This window comes from Dipodomys merriami, unplaced genomic scaffold (genome assembly GCF_024711535.1).
Source record: "Dipodomys merriami isolate MVZ:Mamm:240054 unplaced genomic scaffold, mDipMer1.0.p SCAF_155, whole genome shotgun sequence".
NCBI classification, from domain to species: Eukaryota; Metazoa; Chordata; class Mammalia; order Rodentia; family Heteromyidae; genus Dipodomys; species Dipodomys merriami.
The window spans coordinates 972513-983250 of record NW_027202882.1 but is presented as its reverse complement, the minus strand read 5'-3'; the positions used below and the strand labels follow the sequence as shown (position 1 = coordinate 983250).

General features: G+C 50.6%; 1 long non-coding RNA gene across 1 annotated transcript; it reads left to right on the top strand.

The window, feature by feature from the left end:
• Positions 1-5541: 5541 nt before the first annotated feature.
• On the top strand, positions 5542-8611 carry LOC138827379 (uncharacterized). Its single transcript, XR_011372066.1, has 3 exons — positions 5542-5655; positions 6682-6775; positions 8095-8611. It is a non-coding gene; the product is annotated as an uncharacterized lncRNA (long non-coding RNA).
• The last annotated feature ends 2127 nt before the right edge of the window (positions 8612-10738 follow it).

The following is a 10738-nucleotide window of genomic DNA, read 5'->3' as shown; positions in this document are numbered from 1 at the left end:
TTTTGTAAAGGAGCCCCAAAGGGCCTGGATAGAACATGACCCAATCAAGGAGCTGGGATCGGAGAAGGATGACCTTCTACCCATTCTGTTCCCAAAATTAAAGATGCCAGGTAGTGGTGTATGCATCAGACACCTCTGCCAGCAGCCACCAGGCTTAGTGGGGGAAAAGTAGAGAATACCCAAAGATTGCGGTGTAGAAATCTCTGATTTTCCATGCATGTAGTGTGTGTGTGTGTGTGTGTGTGTGTGTGTGTGTGTGTGTGTGTGTGTGTGTGTGTGTGTGTGTGTGTGTAAACTCAGGGCCTAGGCTCTATCTCTGAGTTTTCTTGCTCAAGGCTACTGCTCTGCCACTTGAGCCACAGCCCCACTTGCCTTTCGACTGTTAATTGTAGGTAAGTGTCTCAATGATTTTCCTGTCCAGGGTGACTTGGAAGCATGATGGAGACCCCAGGGAAGCAAAAGTAACACAACTCACAGGTAGAATCCCTATGGCGGGACACTCCTGCCCCCTGGTGGCCAGTTGCGGGACATGCGGCCCCGTGACATTGTCCTCTAAATTTCAATTTTAAGAAGTGACCAGGGCCAAGCTGACTTTTGTTCACCCTGAGTGCTGATGCCAGAGCAAGTCTGTTCCACCCTAGGCCAAGAGAGCTCCAGGAGGCCTAGCTTCCCAGGGGCACAAGAAAGAGAGAGGTCAGCTCCAGGTTGAGCTAAGAGCCTTTGCACACAGACACCCCAACTTGGTCTTCCTTATCACCATAAGACCTGTCAAAGAACAACCCAAAAAAACAAAATTGGAGCTGTGCCTCCACGTGGTAGAGCTCTAGCACTGAACCAAAGAGCTCAGGGACAGGGCCGCCAAAATTTGAGTTCAAGACCCCCAGCTGATCCTCCCCCATAAAACACAGGTTGGCTAAATGTGAACTAGTAGGATTTGTGAAGTGTTTCTGAAGAATGGGGATACTGAAGAAAGCACCCTAATTCTAATGAAAGCTGAACCTGTGACATACAGCTATGTACTGAGTCCTTCAAAGGGTGCTATTTGTTGGGTCTTTCCCACATGGGGGTTTTGTTCTGAGTCCTCCAAAAGGTGCTGTTTGCTGAGACATCACATAGGGTGCTATGTGCTGAGTCCTTGAGAAGTGTGGGCAGTGCTGAGTTTTTCAAAGGGTGCTGTGTGCTGAGTCCATTACACAACGTACTGTATGCTGAGTCCTTCAAAAAGTGTGGTGTGCTAATTCATCTGAAAGGGTCCTGCTATGTGCTGAGCTCTTGAGAAGAGAGGGATGAGGTGAGTTTTTTGAGTGCTGTGTGCTGAGTCCTTTACACAGGGTGCTCAGTATTGTCTTTCAAATGGTGCTGTGTGCTGAGTGCTTCCACAGTGTGGTATGTGCTGAGTCCTGCCATAGTGCGGTATGTGATGAAACCTTCAAAATTCTTCTATGTGCTGAGTTCTTCGAAGGGTGCTATGCAATGAGTGATTTACAAAGGGTGCTTTGTACTTAGCCTTTCAAAGGGTTATGTGTGGAGTATTAACACAGAGGGTGCTGTGTAATGAGCCCCTGGGAAACTGTGCTATGTACTGAGTTTTTCAAAGCATGCAATGTGCTGAGTCCTTTACACTGCAAGCTATGGACTCCCTCTTTCAAAGGGTGCTGTGTGCTGAGTACTCTATACAGGGTACTATATGCTGAGTCCTTCAAAGGGAGCTGTGTGCTGAGTCCTTTACACAGGGTGCTTTGTGCTGTTTTTGGAAGTGTGCTGTGTGTCATCCCAAAGAGTGCTATGTTCTGAGTCCTTGAGAGGTAATTATCCCCAACAATCACACACACACACACACACACACACACACACACACACACACACACACACACACACACACACAAGGGTCACCATGCACATTCTTAGTGTGTGGAGTGAAGGAGGATGGAGGAGAGTCTCTTCCAGGGGTGGAGCTGAGGGGAGATTCCATCCCTGGGGAAGGTACTGGGGTTGGGGGAGTGTGCTGAGCTGAGGTGATAATGCAATTGCCATGGCCTGGTAGCCTTAGAGCCCAGTCAGGGCTGTGATTGCATCTAAGGGTAGGGGGCATGGCCTAAGGGAGGAGTGGGCATGGCCAAGTGGAGGAGGGGGTGGGGCCCTGGGGTACACTGTGATGGCAGCAATGGGGGGAGAGTAGGCATGCCTGTGTGGTGGCCCAGGAGTGGAGCGGGGGCAGAGAGAGAAAGAGCAGAGAGAAGAGCAAGCACAAGCACAAGGGGAAGCCGTTCCAGTGGCTGGCGGCTGCTGCAAACAAAGTGCAGTCCTGGACAGGAGCACAGAGCACCTGGAGCCAGCAAGGCAGGCACATCACTGCGGGCAGCCCCACAGGGCATGGCGGCCATGGCTGCCCTGAATCTGAGGTCCTGGCACGGGAAGCACGGTGGTAGCTTCTGTGGTGGAGGCAGCGGAAGCAGGCAGCTGAGGCAGAGGTGGTGGTGGTGGTGATGGCAGCTGAGGCAGGGGTGGCAGAAAGCACAGCCCCGTGCAGGTGCCCCCGACCCCTCCCAGCAGCACCGAGTTTCAAATATGGCTCTGCCTGCTCTGATAGGCGGCCCCTTAAGCAATCTCCCAGCAGAGATGGTGGGTCTCTGCCTGGCATGAGGCCCGACCTGGTCCCTGCCCTTGGTCCTTGCACTCCGGGCCTGGATGCACCCAGAACTATTGCCTACAGCTTCTCCCAGCAGCACGCGTGAGTGGCTGCCCCATGGGACCACACCTGTTGACTCCCACACCCAGCGAACCTCCTCACTCCCTCCCCCGCAGACCCAGACCCCCGCCTCCAGCCTACTCTCTCCCATCCTGCCTGCACCTCCTCTGCACCCCACAGTCCACCCTGGCTCTGCCACAAATGTGCCCCAGGAGAGGGGGGTGGGTGTCACCCAAGGATCCCACCCCAATTCCTAGCAGCCAGTGTGCCAGGAAAAGGGCAGATACAGGGATTGGTGAGGAGAGAGCACCACAGAAACCCTGGCCTAGAGCAGTGGAAGCCACATCTGCACCCTTCCTCTCCCTGGTGGGAACCTAGTGGCTTTAGTCAGATGTGGGGAGGAGCACCTCCACACCTGCCTTCTCGGGTCTTTTCCTTTTTGCTGGGGGTGGGGGGTGTTGGATGCAGGGGATAGGCCCCCCTTGCTGTGTGAGCCCTTGTCTTCTGTGCTAGGTCACCCTTTCACCTGAGGAGGGTCCCAGAAGAACCCATTAGGGAGGTGAGGGCACAGGGGTTCAGAGGGTGACTATCTGGGAGGAACACACCCCCTCTGATACACACACACCTATCCTGCCCCCCCCCAGTACTCACAGGGTGATCACATTTCCCAGCATTGAGAGCTTCTGCTGGTATTCCTGGTCCTTCTGGTCTCCTAGTCCTCCCCAAGAATCCGCCAGTTAGCCCAGAAGCATCTAGGCTGGAAGTAGGCAATCCATCCATGTATGTAGCCTTTAAGACCCCATCAAATTCCCTAACAACGCTCCCACCCCAAGTCAGACACCTCTCTGGAGGCACGCAGAACTGCCTGATTTGTTTTTGTCCGGGCTCTGAGGAGTCACTTGTCTCGGGATTCCTTCACCTAGTGTCCGGGCCTAGGGTTTTGGTGAATGGGGAGTCAAGGCTGGTTGTTCCCAGTGGAAGGGTCTGGCCCTTGGTAAAGCCAGAGGCAGGGTGGTTCTGCATTATTAGAGCAGTGATCCCCTTGGGTGGGAGCCCCTGGTTCTGACAAGGGAACTGCCATGCTCGAGCTTGTACATTGCCCAGATGAGGAACTAAAATACTCAGGAGAGGCACTGCTCTGAATCTCTCTCTCTCTCTCTCTCTCTCTCTCTCTCTCTCTCTCTCTCTCTCTGTCTCTCTCTGTGTGTGTGTGTGTGTGTGTGTGTGTATGAGAGAGAAAGAGAGAGAGAGAGAGAGAGAGAGGGAGGGAAGGAGGGAGGGAGGGAGATATCGATCATCTTTCTCCTCGTACAGCCTGACTGTGCTCAGATCAGTGATCAGTTGGCAAATTGCAGGTGCTGCATGGTGAGTCTTTTGTGACCGGTTTAGATGTGTGTGTGTGTGTGTGTGTGTGTGTGTGTGTGTGTGTGTGTGTGTGTGTGTGTGTATGTGTGTGTGTGTGTGTTTGTGTGCGTGTGTGTGTTTGTGTGTGTTGGGAGATTAGGAGATGAGAAAAATGAAAGTATATTTAAGTCATCATGTCTAAAAAGAGCAAAAGCAGTTTATTTGTGTGTATGTGTGTATTTGTTGTTCTTTTTTCATAATGCCCAGTATGAGCTCAGCCACAATTTTTGTTTTCTCCTTCACCATTTCATGGCTCCTTTGGGGAAGGTTTCAGTATATGTTCCTTTCCACCTCTTTCCACCTCCCTCTTCCACTTTCTTGCAGCCACAGTAGCTGCTGGACCTGCATGGACTCCCTAGGAGGCCTGTGTGAACCACAGAACAGAGTGGACACCTGTCCTGTCTTCAGCCAGAAGTCTCGTGAGACCAGTGTGACCACAGCCACACTCTTCCAGCCAGACACTCTGCTCTCATGTGTATAGTTGGAGCTAATTCAAGGGTTGGGAATGTGCCTGCCAAACATAATTAAGGAATGAGATGGGTGGGAGTAGGGCAAGGGCTGTGAAGCTAGGAGTGTCTGGGGAGTGGTGAACGGTGTAACAAGGCAGATGGTTCACCACAACCAAGGATGAGAGGAGAACCTTACCCACGACATTGACGGTGTCTATGGGCATCTGGGCAGAGGGCTCTGGGCCCCCTCTGGTGGCGTGGATTCCCTCCTGGGGCAGTGCATCCATGTGTAGTCCTCCCTAGAGTCCTGCAGTCTCCAAATTGTGTCCCACCTGGGCCGTTTCCAGCTGGACAGTGGTAGGCAAGTTTCCCCTCCTGGAGCCTGTTCGGTATCATACCGTGGCAGTTAGCTAGAGCTCTCTGATTGCCAGTTTCTATAACCTGCTGTAGGCTGTCTGGAAGGAAAAGGGGACCACTGATTTTGGAACCCTTTAAATTTGATTGGGACAAGTGATATGCCACCTTTTCCAGGTTTTTTTTTTTCTTGAAGCTGGCAATTTCCACTAATGCCTGGGTTCATGGGTCAAATTACATGAACCAATTCAGCGGTCAGACAGTGAAGTTCAAAGTGGCACACACAGAGTTCCCAAGCCAGATGGTCTCCTGCTATGAATGTCGTGCCTTGACTGCCTTTCTCTGGCAGGTGCTGATTCTTCTACAGCTCTCTCTAGGGTGACCACCACAGTCAAGGATGTCATGGGGAGCAGAGAGTGACCTCACCATCCCCAGCCTGCCAGCTGTGAGCAGAGATGATTTTCAGCACCTGCAATGGACTGTGGGAGATTTAGAGATCCGGGATGCCTCGAGAATCCTTTCTCTGTAACATGAAACTTGGGGCCAGATATAGTGGACCATCCTGTCTGGCCCCACGGAGAGGAAAGCAGGCCACTTGAGCCAGGGGTTCAGCTCACGGCAACCTCATTCACACCTGAGGGGGCATGGAGTGCCACAGAGTTGGTCCGCCACTGGTCAGAGATCTTTGAGAAGATAGGCATCCCAGTGGCCCCAGAATCCAACGAGCACATCGTGGCTCACATCCTGGGAGCCAAAACAGTTAAGTCTGGTGGCATCAGGAGGGTGGGAAGAGGGACGAGGGAGAACTGTGGGAGAGCTACATCAGGCTTTGCCTCCCCCCGCCCTGCCCCAGGATACTTACATGAATTGAATGGGACTTTTCTATAATATTGTCATAGACAGATGCTCATTTAGTAATCCAACAAAGAGTTACAGTATGTGCCATGCTCAAGGAGGTAAGGGAGTGGGGGTCATAGATGATGAAAGGTTCTGGTGCTGGTTCCACAGCACATGAAGAAACCTTGGTTTGAACTGGATGCTGGGGATTCATGCCTGTCATCCTAGCTACTTAGGAGGCTGAGATGGGAGGATCAAGGCTTAAGGCCCAGACAGGAAAGACTATAAGACTCTTATCTCCAACTAACAACCAAAAAGAAAATGCCAGAAATGGATGTGTACCTCAAGCTGTAGACTGGTCACCTTGAGTAAAAAGGCTCAAGGACAGCACCCGGGCTCTGAATTCAAGGCCAGGAGTGAGACAAAGGAAGGAAACAGAGAGAGAGGAAGGAAGGATGAAGGGAAAAAAAGAGGAAAGGAAGGAAGAAGGGAGCATGCGAGCCTTGGTTTGGAGTCCCTGGATCAAGAAAGCCAACCACTCACAATCTCTGTGGGTAACATTTCAGAGCCTAAAGCCAGTATGTAGGATTAAGCCACTGACCCTTCAGCAACTTCATGACATCCAGGAGCTGTGTGGTCACCAACTGCAGGGGGAAGCAGCCTCAGGAAGGACCTAGGGCTCAGGGGGGGTCACCAGGTTTCAATTATCCCGGCCCCAGCAAGTTTATTTCCTGGACAGATAATAAGAAATTGTCTAAGGGCTAGGGAGGTGTTGGGATGAGGGAAGAGGTAGGAAGATCCAAGGTCAGGTGTTTCAGGACATTGGAGCCATGACCTTTCCTGACACTACAGACCACCAGTTATAGAGTCTTTGACCCAGCCACACTTCTATTAAGAGTCCTGGAACCTTGGGTTCACCATTGACTGCCTGGCTGTTGTCCACTGCAGGATGCCTGTGCAGTACATCCTTGGGGACCGGGACTTTCGTTGGCTCAATCAGAAGATGACACTCCCGGTGTTTATTCCGCCAACATAGACAGAGGTAAGTGGGCCACTGGCACAGGACAGTCAGGGAATGAGGAAGGAGTGGAGACCTGAGTTACTTCGAGACTTCCTGTAGAGGGCACTAGGACCACGTGACTGCCATTCTCAGAGGCAGAGGTGGGTCTCTTTGGTGGCTCAACCTTTAGTCTACATGGCAGATCTGGGATTCAGAAAGGGCTGACTGAAGGTGGGGCAGGCTTGGATAGAGGCTGGTGGGAAAACAAGAGGCACTGGGCTCTGAGCAGGGTTGTTTCTTTGAGGATACTTACAACCTAGGAACATTCCTGGGATGGACCAGCACTTTTCTTCCAGAGAGAGAGGGACCTAGAGCCCCTCCAGTTGGAGTCCCTGGCAGAGAAATCCTTTCATATTCACATCCTGTGGTTGGATAACTGCAACTCACCTTGCTGCCCAGTGTCAATGCAGGAGAATGAGAGATCCTGAGTCTTTGATAAGGTCAGGGGATCCTCAGTATGAGATTGTACTTCAACATCCTAAGTTGGTGCATGGTCAGTCCCATCTAAGACTGCCATGATGTAGGACATAGAATCTAGAGAATCAGAGCCGGATGGGGTCTGTTCTGGGAGTTCTGAGTATTATGTGTGAACTTTGAGCTCCCGTGTACCAACCTGCTTCCCTTTTTGGGTGGGTCTTTGCTAGAAAAAGCTTGAAACTAAGGACTGGGTTTTATCCCTTGTCTTTGATGATCAAAGCTAGTCCTCTACCATTTGAGCCAAAGCTTCACTTCCAACATTTTTGGGTGTTTAATTGTAGAAAAAAAGTTCTAATGGACTTTGTGCCATGGGTGGAATCCAACTGTAGTCTTCAGATATCAGTCTCCTGAGGGGATAGGATGAAAAGGATGGAAAATTATCTTTGGCCAGGTGCCAGTAGCTCATGGCTGCCATCCTAGGTACTTAGAAGCTGAGATCTGAGCATCATGGTTCAAAGCTATCATGGGCAGGAAAGACCCTGAGATTCTTATCTCCAACGGACCACTTGAAAACTGGAAGTGGTGCTGTGGCTCAAGTAGTAGAGTGCTTGCCTTGAGCTGAAGAACTCAAGGACAGCACCCAGGCCCAGAATTCAAGCCCCACAACTGAAAAAAGAAAGAAAGCAAAATGGTGGAGGTGTGTGTGTGGGAGAGGCTTTGTTTGGGAGACCATCTGCTGGCTTCAATGTATAGACATTTTTAAGAACTCCCCGTTTGCCCCAGTTTGAAGCCAGAGCTTCAAGAGGACTTGGACTGTGGCAGGCAGGGAGTGGGCAAATGGATGCAGGGGTGGGATTATTATGTCTGTATTCTCTCCATTGAAGGACGGATTTGGATGCTGGGTGACAAAGTCTGAAGTGAAGGGTTGAAAGAAGATTGTGGCCTGACGAGGTGAAGCCGGAAGCCGCTGGTGGCTCACAACTGTCATCCTAGCTACTCAGAAGGCTGAAATGTGAAGACCATGGTTCCAAGCCAGCTTGGGCAGAAAAGTCTGTGAAACTTGATGTCCAATGGACCACCAGAGAACAGGATTTGGTGCTGTGGCTCAAGTGGGATATTGCTCACCTTCAGCTGAAGGGCTGAGGGACAGCACCCTGGTGCAGAGTTCAAACCCCATGACCAACTACAAAAAAAGAGGGGGCTAAGTTTTCCACATAGCAGTATGTACATTAAGAACTGCCATGTTGGACTATGATACATTCCAGATATGTGAGAGGCTTACTGGTTTTTCTATAGTAGGTCTGATGTCGGTAGTGCCACCTTCTTGAGGGTAGGATGTGATCCTAATTGAGACAGTTCATGGGTCTGTACTCAGGGACTGCCAAAGCCTTGGGCTGTCCGTGTGTGTGTGTGTGCATGTGTGTGTATTTCTGTGTCTGTGTCTATGTCTGTGTGTGTGTGTTTGGAGTTAGAGGATCTGGGCCTTGAACTCAGGGTCTAGGTGCTGTTCCTGAGCTTCTGTGATCAAAGCTTTTGCTCTGACACTTGAGCCATAGCTCCACCTCTAGATTTTTGGTGGTTCACTGTAGATAAGAGCCTCACAGTCTTTCCAGAATGGGCTGGCTTTGAACTGTGATCTTCAAACATCAGCCTCCTGAGTAGCATGGAAGACAAACATGAACCACCCCTGCAGGTTGTGTGTGTGTATGTGTGTGTGTGTGTGTGTGTATGTGAGTGTGGAAGTGGGCTGTAACAAGGAGCAGTGGACCCTTTGGTAACTTCTGCGTGCTTTCTGTGGTGGGTACATGGACTTTGTGGCTGAGGTCTGGGGACCTGAAAGGGTGAGATGCTTGATGGGGATTCAGCACTGCTAAATTATAAGACCAAGGGATTTGTATGTCCTGGAGCTGTCTACTTCCTTGGGCCTGGTTGGTGGCAGAAGGAGCTTAGGAGGACCTGGGGGTGGAGCCCACAGGGGGTGGCTCCCCAGGGGGACAAAGAACATGGCCAGCACTTAGTAAGGATGAGAGCCCTGTTAATATGGAGCACACTTTCATGGTTCAGACTTTGGGTCTTATCATGATGTCTGATGGGTGAGGCCAACCCTATTTTAAATGTTGAGCTGTGATCTTCAGATCTTAGCCTCCTGAGTAGCTAGGATTATTGGCATGAGCCTCTGGCACCAGGGCTTCTGATTCTTTTTGGTATATTAGGGTTTGAATTCAAGGCTTTAGACTTGCTAGTCAGGTCTTCTAACATGCGAGCCAAGACTTTCTGTCTTGGGCATTTCTGAGATAGAGTCTCAATATATGCTCAGGCTGGTCTGCATCGGGATTCCTCACTGTTACCTTTCTGGCCAGACCCTGGTTATAAGAAAATGAATTCACTCTATGTCTATATCGCTTTGCTGGGGTGTCATTTCGAGGAGTGGGGGCAGTGTGAAGAGGAAAGACCCCAGAACTGCCACCTCCTGGGGGACATTTGTTCTTGTGACAGAGCCAAGTCATTGCTGTGTATGACGAGGAAGCCGCCATCAGACTGACCTGGAACAATGCTCAAATGTATGTAGGCTGTTGAAGTATCAAACCCACCCATGTCTGCTTCCCACTCACAAGGGGGTGCAGTGCAGGTGGTCCAGCACTTGCCCTAGGGGATTATAAGTGGATGGTGGTGGTCAGGTGTCGGTGGTTCCTGCACATCATCCTGGCTATTGGGGAGGCTGAGGTCTGATGGACGTGACTCAAAGCCAGCCAGGACAGGAGCGTCTGTGAGATTCTTATCTCCCATAAAGCAACAACCACCCCACAACACACACAAATCCAGATGTGGTGCTGTGGCTCAAGTGGTAGAGCCTCATCCTTGAGTAAAAGAAGCTCAGGGATGACAATCAGGCCCTGAATCCAAGCCCTAGGACTCACAAAAAATAATGAAATAAATGAAGAATGGGCGTCTGTTACCTTACTACCAAAAAGGATGGATTCAGTCTTCTCTCTGGTACTTGTATCCAAAGATAATGGGCTTCTCTTGATGTTCCTCTAAACTTCTCCTTCTCTCCATTATCTTTCCAGGCTTCAGTTGAAGGATAGAATTCAGATCATTCCACTCAATGTGACCTTGTGTACCCTCCCCTGCCCGCCTTCCTTGGGGTGGGGAGCCTGGTTGTACTCACCACAGGGAGGATAAGGAACCAGAGAGATAGAGTAGGTATCCCCAAAACTTACACACACACACACACACACACACACACACACACACACACACACACATACTCACCCAGGCCAATTCAGACTAGCTTTTCCAAAGAAACTTCATCTCCTTGGATTAACTGACCTAGGAGAGGAACTTGATCCCCTGTAAATGACTATTTTAACTAGGGCTCGCTACTTGACATGAGATAAAAAGAAGCTCAAAAGAAAGGCTTTGGTGCCCGTCACTGCCACGCCTACTCCGGCGGAGTCTGCTTAGCATGGAACACCTACTTTCAGACCTGAGAATGGGGCTTCACAGAAGCCTACCTCTGAGAATGGA